The sequence below is a fragment of the Notamacropus eugenii genome, chromosome 5 (genome assembly GCF_028372415.1).
Source record: "Notamacropus eugenii isolate mMacEug1 chromosome 5, mMacEug1.pri_v2, whole genome shotgun sequence".
NCBI classification, from domain to species: domain Eukaryota; kingdom Metazoa; phylum Chordata; class Mammalia; order Diprotodontia; family Macropodidae; genus Notamacropus; species Notamacropus eugenii.
Window position 1 is genome coordinate 109,808,846 of NC_092876.1, and position 18,526 is coordinate 109,827,371.

Consider the following 18,526-nt stretch of genomic DNA (forward strand, 5'->3'; position numbering starts at 1 on the left):
AAAACCCCAAATGGGATTGTGAAGAGTCAGACACAACTGAAAAACACAGAACAGCAAAGAGATTACAGCATCATAGATCAAGATTTGGAAGATATCTCAAAGACCATGTAGTATAGGGGTCAGAAAACTGCTGCTGGTTTTTGTATGGTTTATGAGAAAATATTTTTTTTATATTTTTAAATATATTTTAAATATTTAAATATTTTTAAATTTAAAATTTTTAAATTTTTAAATATATTTATATTTTTAAATTTTATATTTTAAAATATATTTTTAAATATTTTTAAATAAATTAAAATTTTTAAATTTTTAAATAAATTTTTAAATTCTTAGCTTGCAGGCCAAACAAAAATAGGAAGCAGGCCAGATCTGGTCCATTGTCCATAGTTCACTGACCCCTAATCTAGGATTGCAGAATCAAGGAATTAGAGCTAGAAAGGAACTTAGAGGCTATTGTGTCCAACAATTTCATTTTACCATTGAGAAAACTGAAGCCAGAGAGACACTTGATTTCTACAAACACACAAGTAGTAAGTGGAAGTGACTGGATTTTAACCCAGGTCCTCTGACTCCAAAGTCAATGATTTTCCCACTGAACTGGGAAATTATGAAAAGAGTGTTTATTTTTATACATGTATTCTTGCACTACATTTATGAAAGCATAGTACCCTGAAAATAAAAGGTTTTATTCATTCTGCTGTACTGTAAATTGGTTAGAACATATATGAAACTTTAGGTTCATTTCAAGAAAGCTCATTTCATAAAGAACATTGCAAAGTTGGAGCATGTCCAGAGGTCAATCAGGAGAAAGAAGGTCCTTGAAAACATGCCATATGGGGTTCAGTTGAAGAAACCTTTGAAATTTTATCCGTGCAAATATTCTATCTCATTGACATAGGTAGTAGGAAGAATATGTTTGATTACAAATCAAATCAAGGATGAAGGCTCAATTCTCTTAAGATCTTGTCTAATGGAACTTGGGCAGGGTATTTTTTAACCCAGAGAAGAAAAATTATTTGAAGGGTCATGATTATTGTCTTCAAATATTTGAAGGGCTATTATGTAGGAAAGAGATTAGGTTTCTTCTTGTCCAATGGATGAAATTTACAATTAGGCATATTTGAGCTCAGCATTTGTAAACTTCCCAACAGCTGAAACATATCCAAAAGAGTTCTGGTCACTGTAGATGTTAAAGAAGAGATTGAATAAATGGATGACCACCTATTTCATTCTTTGTATTTATATCCCTAACAACTATCACAATGCCTGACACATAGTACATGTTTGATAAATATTGATTATTGGTGTTGTAAATGGAATTCATTATTTCAGAGGAAGTATTTACTACATCATTGATTTAATGATAGTTGAAGAGAAGAATGTTGGCCGTTGCCTGCTGTAGAATTTAGGATTTTTAAAGAGTTTAGAACAACAATATATAGGATCTCATGGATTCTACAAGGGAAGTCAGCTGAAGATGGATAGGTTATTCTCAAGAATGAAATTCTGACCACACAAATGATTCTTATGCGGAAGGAAATTTGGTGGATCTGTCTAAAAACACATACCCCCTAGGATTGTGAGGAGTAAATGAGATAATATTTTAAAGCACTTAGCATAGTGCCTAAGACAAAGTAGGTAGATAGATAGTTATAGATATATACACATGTAGATAACTAGCTAGCTAGCTAGCTAGCTAGCTAGATAGATAGACAGACAGACAGACAGACAGACAGACAGACAGACAGACAGACAGACAGACAGACAGACAGACAGATAGATAGATAGATAGATAGATAGATAGATAGATAGATAGATAGATAGATAGATGGAAGGATGGGTAGAGATAGAAAGATATTACTTCTCTTCTCCCACAAAGAAATCAAAGTGACTACAAAGGCAAGTAATTCACTGAGCAACTTGGATTTTTTTTTTTACTATACTGAAAATTGAAGCAAGAGCGAGTAACTAAGGCTTAATATAAAAATGTAGCAGTCTTTGAAAAGCTAAAGCCCAGCCTGAGCTGAGGAATACAACAAAATGAATTTATTAGTGGTACTGGCATCAAAAAAAGAATATCAAACAAAAAAGTTCTCAAAGGAACCTGCTTCAATTTTGGATATGTTTCAACTGGTGAGAAGTTTAAACAGATGCTAACAAATATGCCTTACTGCAAATTCCATCCATTGGACAAGAAGAAGAAGCCTAATCTCTTTCCTACATAATAGACCTCCAAATATTTGAAGACAATAATCATGACTGTTCAAATAATTTTTTCTCCAAGCTAAAAAAATAATGTCTAAGTTCCATTAGACAACAAAATACCAGTGTTTTGGTGTTAATGACAAATGAAGGGTGGGGAAGCCAGTTTAACAAATTCCTCTTTTGCTTCTGTTTTCTTCTTCAGACTGAAAAGTATGGAGCCAAAGTGGCCAATTAATAGGAAACTAAAACACAATGGATGTGAGGAGACAGTAATAAAGTACACCTACTTGCCTTCAATGAGTTCAAGTCCCGAGGGCTGAAGTAACTATATCTCATGGTGTTAAAATTACTTGCAAATGTGTTTATTTGTCTGCTGTGTAGGATAGGAGATGTTTGGGACATACAAGAAAAAGTACGAAGAATAGGAAAAAGCAAACCATGGATGTAGAGATAAGCAAATGTGATCCTGAATTTTAATAGAGGGGAGGGAAAGGATTTTTCTAATTATAGAAGAATGATCTTTGACTTCTGGAAAAATTCTGAATCATTAAAAGAATGATTTATGAACACTGAGAAAAGGAAATTGTGATCAGTAAAAGTCAAGATGGGTTCAGAAAGAATAAATCATTCCTGATGAAATAAATCAATTTTTGGACACTGTTATGGTGGGAGATCAGGGGAAAAGCACAGACATCCTATACCTGGCTTTCAACAAGACATTTGACAGAGTCTTTCACAGTATCACATATCGCATATCACAATAATATTTTAAAGCACTTAGCATGGTGCGTATGACAAAGTAGGTAGATAGATATAGATATATAGACATGTAGATAGTAGATGTCAGCATGTAGGCAAATCATCATACAGTAAGAAGGATTCAGCACTTGATGAATGTCAATATAGTAGTGGTCCATGTCAACCAGGAGAAAAATGTCTGGTGAAGGGTCATTTGTTCCTGAAATCTTTAATATCTTTATTAAAATTGTAATTAAAACATCGGCATTGAATTTGAAAATAACAAAACTCTTTGGAGGCAAAAAATGTTGGGTAGCAGAATATGGCTTCAAAATGATCTCAACAGGTTAGGATGATGGATAAAACTGAATGAATGATAAATACAAATTCCTACACCTAGTGTCAAAATGTAAATGACCAAAGTACAGGATGGGGAAGTTCGGGGGGGAGGGGGGAGAAATCTGTGTATTTCATTACGCTGTAAGCTAAGTATTATTTAATATCAAAAACAAAATAAGAATCTATTAATAGAGTTATATCTGGGGCAATAGAGGTTTTATTAAGCTGTTAACTGCCCTGATCTGGCCACTCTGGAGTCCTGTGCTGAGACATAGGCACCATATTTCAAAACAAGCTGAAGTACGTCTACAGGAAGTTACGAGGATAATGAAAAGACTTGAAGCCGTTCCAAATGAGCTTTAGTTGAAGGAATTTGAAAGAAAAATATAGGTGAATTTTCTCTTAACTTACGATAATGAACTTTATTTGAAGGACTTTCAGAAGAGAAAGATTTAGCTTTGCTTACATTGACCCAAAAGGACAGAAGCAGAGGATGAAAGTTGTTGAGATTCATTTCAGTTTGATGTAAGGTAAAACTTCCTAACAATCAGTTACCCCAAAAAGGAATGGGTTGCACTCGGAAGGAATGAATTCCTCATCCCTAAATGTCTTCAAGCAGAGACAAGATGACCACTTGTCAGGCGTGCTAAAAAGCAGACTCTTGCTCAGAGGAAAGTTGGACTAGATGGCTTCAGAGGTCCATTCCAACTCAAAGTCTCTAGTCATAAGCTCTGGGGGTTCTAGACATACCACTTTTGGCACCAATGCTAGAACTACACCTTTTTTTCCTGTTTTCCCAATTGCCACAGAATGGGACCTCTGTTTCTTTTTCTGACAAATGAGGGGATTTTGCTGGATGATCCCAGGGCCCTTTCTAACTCTAATACTGCATGTACTTATATAGGTATATATTTAGTTCCCTTGTTTGCTCCAGGCTTGTCATGACTGAGCCTAGATGCTGAATTTTAAGTTTGATAGAATCTCTGCATCATAAACATGGGACTGAATTTAATTTGAAGGACGAAAAAAGCACAAAATGCAATGTCTACATCTTCATCATTCAGTCTTTTCCTCTTTCCTGCCTTCCGAATAGTGTTTCTGAAAAAAAAAGCATTGAGGGAGAGAAGGGGGAAGAAAAAGAAGAATTTTAAAGCCCACATCTATTCAGGATTGCTTTAAATAACTCAGTTTGATGTCTGTCACCCTCCTAAACATTCCAGGAAGCCACTCGAAATGGATTACTTGCAGCAAACTTAGGTGAATGCTGCTCAGTCTCCCACCCAACACCAAAGCCTCCAATGGACAAACACAGGTCTCTTGGTATGTCCAGATGTGTGCTAAATCCTAGGGTCTTAATCTTCAAGCAAGCTCATGTCTTCATTTCTTTGAACTTCCATGAATACTAAAAGCCTCAGCAGTATGTAAGTGGTGTCTAGCACTTATTATATGTAGAACATGGTCAGTTTTATTCACATATTCTCAGTTTTAAATTTTAGCCTCAGTTTTAAATTTTTTTCCTGGGGTTGATATTTTTTAAAGAAAAAATAATCTACATCATTTTAAAGGTTTTCTTTCTTCTCAACTGCTCCTTCCAAACTAATTCTACTTCTCAGTGTAGGGACATGACAGAACTTCTTATTGCTCAATTTTGTCCTCAATGAGGCTATACCAGTGAGTTCATTTTTTCATACAAGCTCTACTTTTGTTCCTTTCCCTTTTCTTCTCCTTCTTCTCCATTCCTTGCTTGGTTAGCTCTTGTTCTAAAGGGCAAATGAGGCAAGAAATTAGAAACAAAGTGTTCCTTTGGAACATGTACAAAGGTGACTTCCATTGGCTCCAGCCCAAGACCCAAACACGAATGGTTATAAAGCTGAGGCTCTTGCTGGGCCAGGCACATACACAAAGACCTGAGTCCTAGCCTCGCCTCCACTTCTCACATGCAAAGCACTGAACCTCTTTGAATTCTAGGCTTCTGGTTGCAAAATGAAAATAATGACATTTGACATCCACTTGCCTCGTAAGGGTACTCTTGAAAGAGGAGATAACACTTTAGAAAAGTATTTAAGCTCTGGGGACACAACTTCTATTTAATGACAAACATTTCTCTTTTATCAACAAGGACACTGTAGCCATAAGAAACATATAGATATGTAAATAACCTATGATCCTAGAATACTCTTCACTTCTATACCTACACCCTTGCTAAATAGTTCCTTCAAGGACTACATGGAAGTGTCTCTTATTTCTCTTTGTACCTTACATGCATCTGTCTCTGACTCTCCCTGTCTCTCCTGTTATTCTGTTTTTTCCTTCTATGCAAACTCCAGATAACATGGAAGTACAAGGAGCATTGAATGTGTGCATCTCCAGTGCCTAAAACATGGGCTTAATAAATAATAAATAAACATAGGTACTTCATAAATGATTGACTGACCTGGTTTTGGACTCTCAGCAACGTTACTTATTCCTTGTGTGACCTTGAGCAACTAACTCACTTAGCATCTGATTTGTAGTATAGTTATCTGGGCTTCTATCTTAATCCCTCTAATAGATTGTTAGCTCCTTGAGGGCAAGAATCATTTACTATAGACTCAAGACCACCTTAACATATAGGTGGTACTTATATGATACAAATGTCAGACCTCAACCTTGCACCACTTTCATTCCTGGGAGCCTTTAAAGTACTAATCTCTGTGACTCATTTTGCCCCAAACGAGATTCTCCAGAGAATATCAGAATCTGGTTAATGTCTCAAAAGGCCCCTAGTTTCACCACAAGGATTAGGGCTAAGAAGAATATTAATGATAAAAAAGAAAATAATATAAAAGCATATTAACAAAAATAGAAGCCTTAACATCAGTGAACCTCATTTCCTCTATCTCTAAAATGAGGGACTGGATGATCTCTATGATCCCTTCTAGCCCAGGTGACAGATGTTTTAGTATACCTATTTCAGACAATGTTGCAGCTTTAGTTATTATTTTGAAAGATCATGAAGATTCTAAAGAAAAAATGGTGATAAGACACCATTTGTTGTTGAGTTATTTTCAATCATATCTGACCCTCCATGAACCCACCTGGAGTTTTATTGGCAAAGACACTGACTGGAGTGGTTTGCCGTTTCCTTCTCCCACTCATTTTACAAATGAGGAAACTGAGGCAAATAGGATTAAGTGACTTGCCCAGAGTCACACAGCTTGCTAGTGTCTGAGGCCAGATTTCAACTAAGGTAGATGAGTCTTCCTCACTCCAGGCCCTGTACTCTGCCACCTAGATGCCCTATAACAACAAAGTTATAATGTTAAAATAACTATAATTTTGCCCAATAGCATAAGATAGAATAACTCAAAATAAAAGCTTTATTAATACAGAGGAACATTTATAATCATGTAAAGAGAATTTACAATTTTCAGAATTTTTACCCTTTTATTTATGATCAAACATTTGGCATTTTTTTATGTTACCCACCATTTCCTGTTTTTTTCCTTCAGCCATACCCAACATAATGAGATAGTTGATAAATTATGTACAACTTTACTACCTGTGGCCACCTTCCTTCCTCCAAAAAAATTCTAGGAATAAAACCATGTGATTCCCCAGGGTGTAATTATCAATTCATTATAATAAATTTCATAATAAAGCAAACATCACAACAAAGCTGGAGTCTGCCCTACTTTAACAAAATATTCCTTTCTACAAGCTGTTTTAATTTTTAAGTCAAATGTGAAAAAATAAGATAAACTTTTCTAAAGCTATCTGCTACTTATTTTGTCATTTGAAATGTAACAATGTAAGTGTAAGCCCAGTCCCAAAGCCCATTTGGTATGGAATTCTCATTATTAATGGATATGAAGGTCCTGTCCTATGTGAAAACTGGGATGGAAACAGAGAATTTCAGTTCTCAATAGTCCCTTCTTTGGGACTGGTCAAGTTTCAAATTTTTTTTGAGTATTAAGTCAGTTTCCATCTTTAAGAGATAAGATAGAAGAGACCAACTTCCCATCAGATTGCTGTGAAGACAAGAGGAACTGATAGTCTCCATCATGTTCCTATTCCCAGTTTACTAGACTAAAGACTAGAGAATTTCTCCTTGGATAAGATCCAGGGTACTCTCTCTTAGTTGAATTGTGATACCTCACAATGGAAGAGCTCTTTCACTCTGTTGTCTGGTATATGTTCTCCTATGCATTGTTCTTTGTTCAGTTGTTTTCCGTCATGTCTAACCCTTCATGGACATTCTTGAATGTCCATTTGGGGTTTTCTTGGCAAAGATACTAGAGTGGTTTGCCATTTCCTTCTCCAGCTCATTTGACAGATGAAGAAACTGGGGCAAACAGGATTAAGAAACGACTTGCCTATAGTCACACAGCTGGTAAGTGTCCGAGACCAGATTTGCATTCAGGAGGATGAGTCTTCTTGATTCTAGGGCTGGCCCACTGTCCACTGTGCCACTTAGCTGCCCCCTCTCCTACGTATACTTACTCAGATTTCTGTTTTGCTACGATTTACATAAATGGATTTCTTTTCTATTTGATGTGTTCATTGTGTAACTGGTATTAGAGGGAAAGGAGTTAAACCTTGGATATAGAACTGGGGTTCCCCTTACTGCCAAAATGACAAAAAGATCAAAAGTTAAATGGAACCTAATCATATCCACTAAAGTAATAAAGCTTAAGAGAAAAGTAACCTCTCTTTCTGAGGAGAGCAGAATGGTGGCTTCCAGCCCCCATCTCTTGGTTCACTTCCCTGGCAATACCTGGAGTCTCATTACACATGTAGGACCCACTCTTTGCCCCATAAGAAAAATCTAAGCTAATTCCAGAAATTAAAGGTAATGAACTAAAGAGTCAAGACCTCATTCTGAACCAGGCCAAGCCAGTGTAGAATGTAGATGGCAAACTCAAGAGGTACATTGTCCCTGTTAAGCACCACTATAGTGCTCTGATCCTTTCTGCCATTAACCATGTCTTTATCCTTTCTTACTGAATGGGAGGACCAGGACTGGATGGTTCTAGTGAGTGGATGGGTCATGGGGAAAATGTCTGTGGAACATTCAAATGAGTATTATAACTCTGGAACCAAGGGAAGCAAAGAAAAGAGAGTGGGAGAAAATAATTCTCATGATGTTGCTGGAAAAGATGAGGAGACATAGAGGGGTAGGACTTGAAACATGCAATTTTCTTCCATGGTACTGGTGGGATGCAATACCCTGGGTCTAAGGCCAGTTGAGGTTGTCAAAAGTGGTAAAGCTGAAAAACGGAGATGAGACCAAACAAAGTCTCCTGGTTAATAACAAGCTTCCCAGAGCCCACCTCAATCCCATTTTAAAGTTATTTTTAATATACAAGCATTTATTTTCTCTCCCTACTATCCCCCAATTAAAAAAGAAAACCCTTATAGTAAATATTCATAATTAAGCAAAACAAATTCCCTTATTAGTCACATCCAAAAAAATTGCTTTATTTTGCATATTTAGCTCTTCACATCAGGAGGTGGACTGCATTCTTCATAATCAGTTTTCTGCATTCACAATTGGTCATTACATTGGTGTAAGTTCTTAAGACTTTCAAGGCTCTTTGTTTTTACAATATGTATGTCATAATATAAACTATTGTTCTGATTTTACTCATTTCACTCTGCTCCAGTTAATACAATTCTTCCCAGATTTCTCTCAAAATATCCCATTGGTACAGGAATAAAATGGAACACTATTGTGCCACCAAGCCTGTTGTATTTCAGTGGTTTCTACTGTTTTCTAGACCTCTACCAGGCTAATTAATAAGTGCTTCTGGACTACTCCTTTATCAGCATGCCTTACCTATGGACTGTTCCCACAATACTATAAATTGATTTCATAGAATACACAAAACCGTTTCTTGGAGTTGTTGAGCACTTCTGGACTTCCTAGTCTTCTGCACATCCCCAGCCACCTCTTGTATTACGGGCTAAAGCCCTAATAAAGACAATGATGTCAAACTCAAAATTTGCTTGCCCCATTTACTGATCGGACCAGCCAAAAAATTGTTCCCATTCTTATCCTTTATGGTTGTGACAAAATGAAGTCCAGCCATATTTTTCTAAAGCATTGGTTCATAAGTTCCATAGCAGACCCCTAAAGCAGTGTGATGAAACCTATGGCCCCCTTTTCAAACTAATGCTTTAAATCATAAAATAAAATTCATAAGATTACAAGAGGAAAAATATATACGTATCTGCATTCATATATACATATGTCTATAGAACATATTATTAAAGTTCATGAATTTCACGTTAAGTATCCCTGAATACCTAGATCATTGAGAGTTGTTTCACTTTGAATACATAGCCACCCTTTTCTCTTCTACCTATTCAAATCCTACCTATCCTTTAAGGCTCAGACTAAGTGCCACTCCCTCCATGATGAAGCCTTCTCTGATTTCTATTGAAAACAAAATTTTCTCTCTCCTTGAATCTTTCATAGCATTTTTTCCTGTAGACTTGTTATGCACATCTCATTTTCTAACACATATCATAGCTTTTTGTGCATGCTCCTTAATGCCTCTATTGAACTGTGAGCTCTTTGAGCAAGGTAAGGGCTTAGTCAATGCTTGATTAATAAAATTGAATTGGAGCTGCATAGCATGTGGAACTAGTGTTGTTAAGTAACAGTTTATAAAACATTTTCCAAGTTCTTAATAGGATAGGATTTAAGCAATGAATTATCATTTTAACTGGATTTGTTTCTCTTTCACACCTACAACAGGAGATGAGGTGCTGAAGTCACCTTCGCTGAGTGAGGAAATGAAATAGAATGCTGCCATATGGACCCATTTTTTGATATTTTCATGAATCTGTGATTTAAAAAGGTATTTATGCTTCTTCTACCAAAGCAGATCACATTATCTCATGCTCTGTCCTATTCATATTCATATCCCACATGGGATTTTTGTACATTCTTTCCATAAATGTACAGCAAATGCACTACCCCAATATCATCTTGCCTTTTTAATATCTCAGGGGACTCAGTATTAGCCATCAGGCTCTACATTTGTTGTCTTTCATGGTTACATTTCTAGCTACTTGGCCAGCCCATAGGTATTGGTTTAAAGTATGCTAAGCACTTCCAACATTTTTTATTATGTGTCTGGACCATTTCTTGCATGTAAGTTGTCATCATGGGAATTCTGCCCCTTAAGTCCTTTTATAGCTTGACCATCCCACCTTCTTAGTCTTCTTATACCTTATCCCCTTCCTCTGCCATGTACTCTCTGATCCAATCATACTTGACTTCTTGATGTTCTTTGCACAAGACACACCATCTTTCAACTGTACATTTCACTGACTATCCTCCTTGCCTGGAATACCCTCCCTCCTCATTTCTACCTCTTGACTTTCTTTAAGTCTTAAATAAAACCCCATCTTCTAGAAGGACCCTCTGCTAATCCCCCTTAATTCTAGCATCTTCCCTCTGAGATTCTCTCTAATTTATACATTATATATCTTGTTTATATGTCGTCACTTACATATTGCCTCACCCGTTGGACTGAGAGCTCCTTGAGAACCCTGACTGTTTTTTGCCTTTCGTTGTATCCCTTGCATTTAGCAAAGTTCCTGGCACACAGTAAGTGTTTAATAGATGCATATTGCTGTTGTTATATCCACCTTAAATAGGCTCTAGATTTAGATCTGGAAGAGATCACAGAGATCATCAAATTCAATCCCCTCTTTTTACAGATAAGGAGACTAAGGCCTAGAGACATTAAATAACTTGCCCCAAATCACAGTTAGTGATTTGGCAGTAAGTGGAAGAGCTGGAATTTGAATCTACATTATTTGATTGTGAATCCCATGCCCTTCCTCTGCACCATCTCCATTGTATTTTGGGTAATTTATGATACTGAGTAGCTCTTTAAGTGAGGTCTAACAGTTTTCTGCTTCAAAAACTCCTCTTTTTAACTTGCATTCTCCTGGTGATGCCATATAGCTATGAATCATGGAATATCACAATCTCAAAATAATCAAAATTAGAAATCACAAATAACCCTAAAAATAACAATTCCTTATCTTAAGAAAAGAAACACCTACTAGAGATATGAAAAAATACTAAAAAAAAAAAAAAAAAAAAAGAGTGGGCAGTTGGCCATGATTGATATGGCTTTCACATATACAAGATTGTTTTGGAATTGGAATGAATTTGGGAAAAAACAAAAACAATCTTTCATGAAAATGTTGAAGCACATGATTGTGGACATAGCTAACTTAGTTTTCCCTGTGAACATAAAGAATAACTAATATGAGTTACAGAAAGGCAGGAATAATTTCATTAGTCAGAGTTATATTTATCCTTCTCAAGAAAAACAAATTTCAATAATTTTTTTTATTTTGAGGTTTTTGTTCTTAAATTTTCAAACATCAATAAAGTAAACTTATCTATAATAGACAGCTTTAAAAGTTACGTGCTTAATTTATTGTGCATTTCAAAAGAAAAGATCTGTGGTTTCAGGCTTCTCCTTCCATTACACCGCAAATAATGGAGTCATTTGTTTCCCTGGGGAGGTACCTAGTCAGAAAATGGCATTAAACACACTAAAATCTAACTGGTCTAAGGGCTCTTAACCTACAATCTGATGGAGCTTAGGGACCTATTCTCAAAATAATGTTTTTAAATTTATAAAATAAAATATGTAGGATTAAAAAAAGAAATATATTGAAATAGTTAGAAAAAAATTAAATTCATAGATCCCATGTTGAGAACCTCTATTTTAAGTGTTGATTGTTAAGAAAAAAAAACAGAAGCACCTCGAAATGAACATGTCAGAACATGTGTTCCATGGGTCAATAGCATTATCTTCACATACGTAGAAAAAACACTTTTCTCCCTCCTTACTATTCTAAGTAACTCTTGCAAGGCTAAGGCAAAGAAATTTAGATGTGTAGCTCAGAAATTATACATATGATTGATTCCATATGATACAATGATTATATCTCCATATTTCCTAACCAGTGGAGAACTTGAATTAGCCAGTTCACTCACATATCCCACAAACCTACCCAGCAGTTGTAAAATTAGATAATTATGACTGTCGCTATACCAGAGCTTCAGGGATCAAGAGCTATAGAACAGAGCAACTGCCTGTTCTTTGAGAAAATATTACAGACAACATAGATGAAAATCAAATCTTTAAGGGAGCAAAGTGCTTCAGGAGGAAGAACTCTGGCACAAAATTCAGACGACTTGAGTTCAAATCCCTCCTCTGAGGCTTACAGCTGATACAACCATAGGCAACTACTAGTCTCCATAGGATTCATTTTTTCATCTGTAAAATGAGGGGATTGAACTTAAGGGCCTCTGAGGTCGTTCCCAGCTCTAGTTGTGTGATCCTAAGTAGCTCCTCTCCAAAGAGACAGGATGAAAAAGGAGGTCAAATAAGAGATTAAAGATGGAGAAGGAAGTGGGTGATGAGGAAAAAACCACTTGAGATCACTTCAGCCTTAAGCCCTTACAGTCTAACAGATGTACTGTAGAGCACTTCAAAAACTAACATGCCTGCAAGTTTGTGATTGTGATAACAGGAAGGTACCATAACAAGAAAGAAAACCTGAGACTTTCCTTCCACTAAGCCTCAGTCTCCACGGTGACAGCATATCACTCTTCTCAAGAAGCAATATTGACAGTCTTACAGAAAATTTGTTGGGGGAGGAAGGCATAGGATCCAGAGGGAGGATGCTAAACAACTAAGTGGGAAAGTTTGGGTTTTTTAATTTTTTCAGGAGTGTAAGTTACCGGGACTTTGGGGGCAGATTTCCACATGGATCATGACCTGACTTTTATGGTCACAAATGCACAAAACTATTTTTCCCTCAAAAGCTTGACTATAAACAAAAGTAGAAATTAGAAAACAGCCTGAAGTAGATATATTTACCACTGCTCAAGAAATTGAAATGTGATTCTATGGAGGTCCAATAGGTCAAGTTGTAAATATGAAATCCAAACTATTGCAATTGCCTTTTCTTTGTTGTGATTGTTCATTAAGCTCTGACAGCCTTCAGGTACAAGTATAGACATGGCCAGTCCCTACCTCCAGGGCTCCTATTTTCTCCATTAGACAAATAATATCATTTTTAACAAATACAGATACCAGGGGGGAAAAGGAGGGAAAAGTCAAGAGGGCCAATGTAAGGGATGTGAAATTCTTGGCAAATAATTTTGTTTTTTGCCTTGAATTCCTATGCAATTGTTTATTTAAAAAAAAAAAACACTGTCTGTGAGTACTATGCTAATAAATTTGGACAGTTCTAACCATGTTTGATGAAAAAGATCCCATGAGGGCACATAGCTAATCTTGTCATTAATCAACAAGCATTATTACTACCAAGTTCCAGCTATTATTTGAATAATAATAAAAATAGCAACAATAATAATGAATTATAACTAGCATTTATAAAGTGCCTACTATGTGCCAAGCACTGTGCTAAGGTGGGAGATACAAAGAAAGGTAAAAAACAGTCCTTGCTGTCAAGGACCTATCCATCTAATACAAGAAACAATATGAAAACAATTACAAACAAGATCCAGGCAAGATAAATTAATGGCAATCTCAGAAGGAAAGCACTAAGCATAAGGACTGGGAAAGATTTCTTGAAGAAAGTGGAATTTTATCTGAGACTTGACAGAAGCCAGGGAAGCTAGAAGATGGAGATGAGGAGGAAGACCAATTGAGGTATAGGAGGCAGCCCAGGTCAGTTTGGAAATGATTATCAAGTGTAAGAAATAACTAGGAGGCTAGTTTTGCAAAGTGTTTTCCATGTTACTTCATTTTATCCTTACAATAACCTTGTGAAATAGGTGAGAATATCTCCATTTTACAGATAAGGAAACTGAGGCTGAGAGAGGTTAAAGTGACTAATGGTCAACAAATAAGTATCTGGGACAGGATTCTTATTCAAGTCTTACTGATTTTAACCTCCTCTTTACTACATAGTCTGCCTGCCATGTTGTACCATGGGATACAAAGAAAAAAATGAAACAGTTTCTTCTCTCAAGGAACTTACATTCTAGAAGGAGAACCAACATGTACCTATGTAAGTATATGAAAAATATGTACCAAAAACATGACATAGTTTGAGTGGGGAAAGTACTAACTGAAATGGGAATTAAGAAAAGTCTTGTAAAGAAAGATCATTTGAACTGAGTTTTGAAGGAAACTCAAGATTCTACAAGGTGAAGGGGGAAGGGAGAAAATGGAGATTCAGGGTGGATGTTCTATGTGAAGAGGAGTTGGTTGGTAGGTTGTTGCCCTTTGTACTCAAAGATGACCAAAATGGCATCACCATGCCAGGATCAATGTACAATTTATCCAACTGTGACTGATCAGACCAATAGGAGCTCAGAAGGCTCTACTACAGGTGAGACACAAATAGACTGTATGAACATTTGGGATGGAGGTGGAAAGAGGGATATGTGTCAGTGCAATGTCATACATATCATCATGGAGAGGAAGAGGAGAAGGCCATAAACTTTGGAGTACAGACTGTTTTATTTGTCCTCAAAGCAACCCTTATGAGATAGGTGCTATTATTATCCTTACTTTGTAATTGAGGAAACTGAGGCAGACAGAAGTTAAATGACCTGCCCAGGGTAACACAGTTAGTAGAATTTGAGATAGAATTTGAATTCAGATCTTTCTGACTCTAGATCTAGCACTCTATCTACTATACCATCAGCTGCCTCTAAGAAAGAAATCCAATTTAGTAATGGAAAGTATTTGCCTTACCTGGGATGCTGACATTCTCTGTCAAACCTTGCTAATCCCCAACTCTGGCTAACTCCCACAATATATCTTCTTTGCTTCTACTCCTCAGCCACCAAATGTTCCCAACAGAAGTCAAGGTACCCATGCCAAATGGTCCAATGAAAATGTAGGTGTAACAGAAATATTGTCACTGGTGTGCTATGCTAGCTAACAATCTCTCTAGGGAAAAAAATATGCACAATATATTTTCAACTTTAATCTATATTATTGACATTTTCTACATCACTTTCTTAAATGTAGTCAATCAACAAAACAACTGGGTTTTAGTGTTTGAAGATAAATTTCCAAGGTGTGAGGGCAGAGCCAAGATAGCAGAATAGAGAGACACATATATTCTTACACTTTCCCAACAGCCCACAAAATACCTGTAAAAAATGATTCTCAACAAATTCTAGAGCATTAGAAGCCACAGAACGGTAGAGTGAAAGAGATTTCCAGCCAAAGGTAACCTGGAAGGCCGACAAGAAAGGTCTATTCCATGGGATGCTGAGCAGAATGGAGCTCAGCCCTGGCCACATGGCAGGGAGGGAGGAACAAGACCTGAACAGGCCCCAGCAGGGAGGATCCCAGATCCCTCAACCCACAAGTGCCAAAGAAAGTTTCAAAGGTAAGTGTGGGAGGGCTTTCCCAGGTAGGCAAGAGGAGAGCAGGATCTCCCCAGCACTGGCCCCAGGGGGTGGCAGAGGTGGCGGCAACAGCAGTAGAGGACAGTGGGTGGCTACAGTGACCACAGAAGAAGCCTGGGTCCATTGTCCAAGCAGCTCAGCTTAAAGTCTCTGGGGGAGTTGAGCAACTGATCTGAATCTCAGCCCTGAGCTCTATACTGGGGGGAGGAGGAGCACTAGGACCCCCCTCTTGACAAAGGATTCAGAAGTCAAATAACTGGCTGGGAAAATTCCCAAAAAAGGGAAAAAATAAGACCATTGAAGGTTACGTTCTTGGTGAACAGGTGTCTCCTTCCATCTTTTCAGATGAGGAAGAACAAGGCATACTGTCAGAGGAAGCCAAGGCTTCTGCCTCCAGTACCTCCAAAATTGATATGAAATGGGTTCAAGCCATAGAAGAGCTTGAAAAGTGAGTCAGTAGCTTACTAAAGGAGAACCAAAAAAATGTTGAAGAAAATAGCATCTTTAAAAAGAGGCTAGCTCGATAGGAAAAAGAGGTCCAAAAAGTCAATGAGGAGGAAGCTTTAAAAAGCAGAATTAGACAAATGGAAAAGGAAGTTCAAAATCTCACTGAACAAAACAGCTCTTTAAAAAAAGAGAGTGGAGTATAGGGAAGCTAATGATTATACGATAAACAAAGAAGTTACAAAATAAAACCAAAAGTTTGAAAAAATAGAAGATAACATGAAACATCTCATTGGAAAACCAACTGACCTGGAAAATATACCCAGGAAAATCAATTTAAAAATAATGGGACTACCTGAAAGCCATGATCAAAAAAAGAGCCAAGACATTATCCTTCATGAAATTATCAAGGAAAACTGCCCTGATATTCTAGAACCAGAGGGTAAAATAAATATTGAAAGAATCCACAGATCAGCTCCTGAAAGAGATCCCAAAGAGAAACTCCTAGGAATATCGTGGCCAAATTTCAGAGTTCCCAGGTCAAGGAGAAAATATTGCAAGCAGCTAAAAAGAAACAATTTGAGTATTGTGGAAATACAATCAGGATAACACAGGATCTGGCAGCTTCTATGTTAAGGGATTGACAGGCTTGGAATAGGATATTTCAGAAGTCAAAGGAACTGGAATTAAAACCAAGAATCACCTACCCAGCAAAATGAGTATAATATTTCAAGGGGAAAAATGGTCATTCAATGACATAGAGGACTTTCAAGTATTCTTGATGAAAAGACCAGAACTGAATAGAAAATTTGACTTTCAAACACATGAATCAAGAGAAGCATGAAAAGGTAAACAGAAAAGAGAAATCATAAAGGACTTTCTAAAGTTGAACTGTTTACATTCCTACATGGAAAGATAATATTTGTAACTCTTGAGACTTTTCTCAGTATTTGGGTAGGTGGAGAGATTATACACACACACACACACACACACACACACACACAGTACAGATTGAGCTGAATCAGAAGAGATGATAGCCATAAATAAAATAAAATTAAGGAGTGAGAGAGGAAAATATTGAGAGGAGAAAGGGAGAAATGGAATGGGGCAGACTATCACTCATGAAAGAGATAAGAAAAATCATTTTCAATGGAGGAGAAAAGGGAGGAGATGAGAGGGGAAAAGTGAAACTTACTCTCTTCACATATGGCTTAAGGAGGGAATAACATGCTCACTAAATTTGGTATGAAAATCTATCTTACACTATAAGAAAGTAAAGGAGAAGGGGACAAGTGGGGTGAGGGGGATGATAAAAGGGAGAGCAAATGGGAGGAGGGAGTAACAAGAAGTAAACACTTTGAGGAAGGGACAAGGTCAAATGAGAGAACAAAAACAAGGGGGAGAAAGGGTAGGATGGAGGGCAATATAGTTAGTCTTATACAACATGACTATTATGGAAGTCTTTTGCAAAATGACACATATATAGTCTGTTTTGAATTGCTTGCCTTCTCAGTGGGGATGGATGAGGAGGGATGAAGGGAGAGAAGTTGAAATTCAAAGCAGTAGAAATGAATGTTGAGAATTGTTATTGCATATAACTGGGAAATGAGAAATATAGGTAATAGGGTATAGAAATCTATCTTGCCCTGCAAGAAAAGAGAGAAGATGGAGATAAGGGAAGGGTGGGGTGTGATAGAAGAAAGGGCTTATTGAGGGATGGGGAAATCAGATTGCAAGGTGCTATGAATGAGGGGAAGGGAGAGATGGGGAGAGGAATTGGAACTCAAAATTTTATGGAAATGAATGTCAAAATCTAAAAGTAAATAAAATTTAAAAAAATACAGCTCACTGAAGGCTCAGATAATGGTTAGCATTTTTTAGCAATAAAGAATTTTTTAATTAAAAAAAGTTTCCAAGATGTAAATACTCATACAGAAGATTTAGCAATCAGCTTTCAGGAGAGGGTATGAGCTGGCTCCAGCACATCATCAGATGGTGATTTTCTATTGTTATTCTCTTCCTTTTCTAAGTTTGTGCTATTGGGGACAGCTAGATGGTGCAGTGGATAGAGTAGCAGTGCAAGAGTCAGGAGGACCTGAGTTCAAATCTCACCTCAGACACTGGACACTCACTAGCTGTATTACCAGTTGCTTCATCCTGGGTCACCTCCAGTCATCCTGATGAATATCTGGTCATTGGATTCAGATGGCTCTGGAGGAGAAGTGAGGTTGGTGATCTGCACAGCCCTCCCTCACTCAAAATGAAAGTCAAGTGCAAGTCATGTCACTATTTCTCTGATGGCATGGTCTTCTTCAGCAGCAAAGGACCAACACACACTATTGGTGGAGGAGAGGAAAAAAGAAAAACATGATTCCTTCCCAT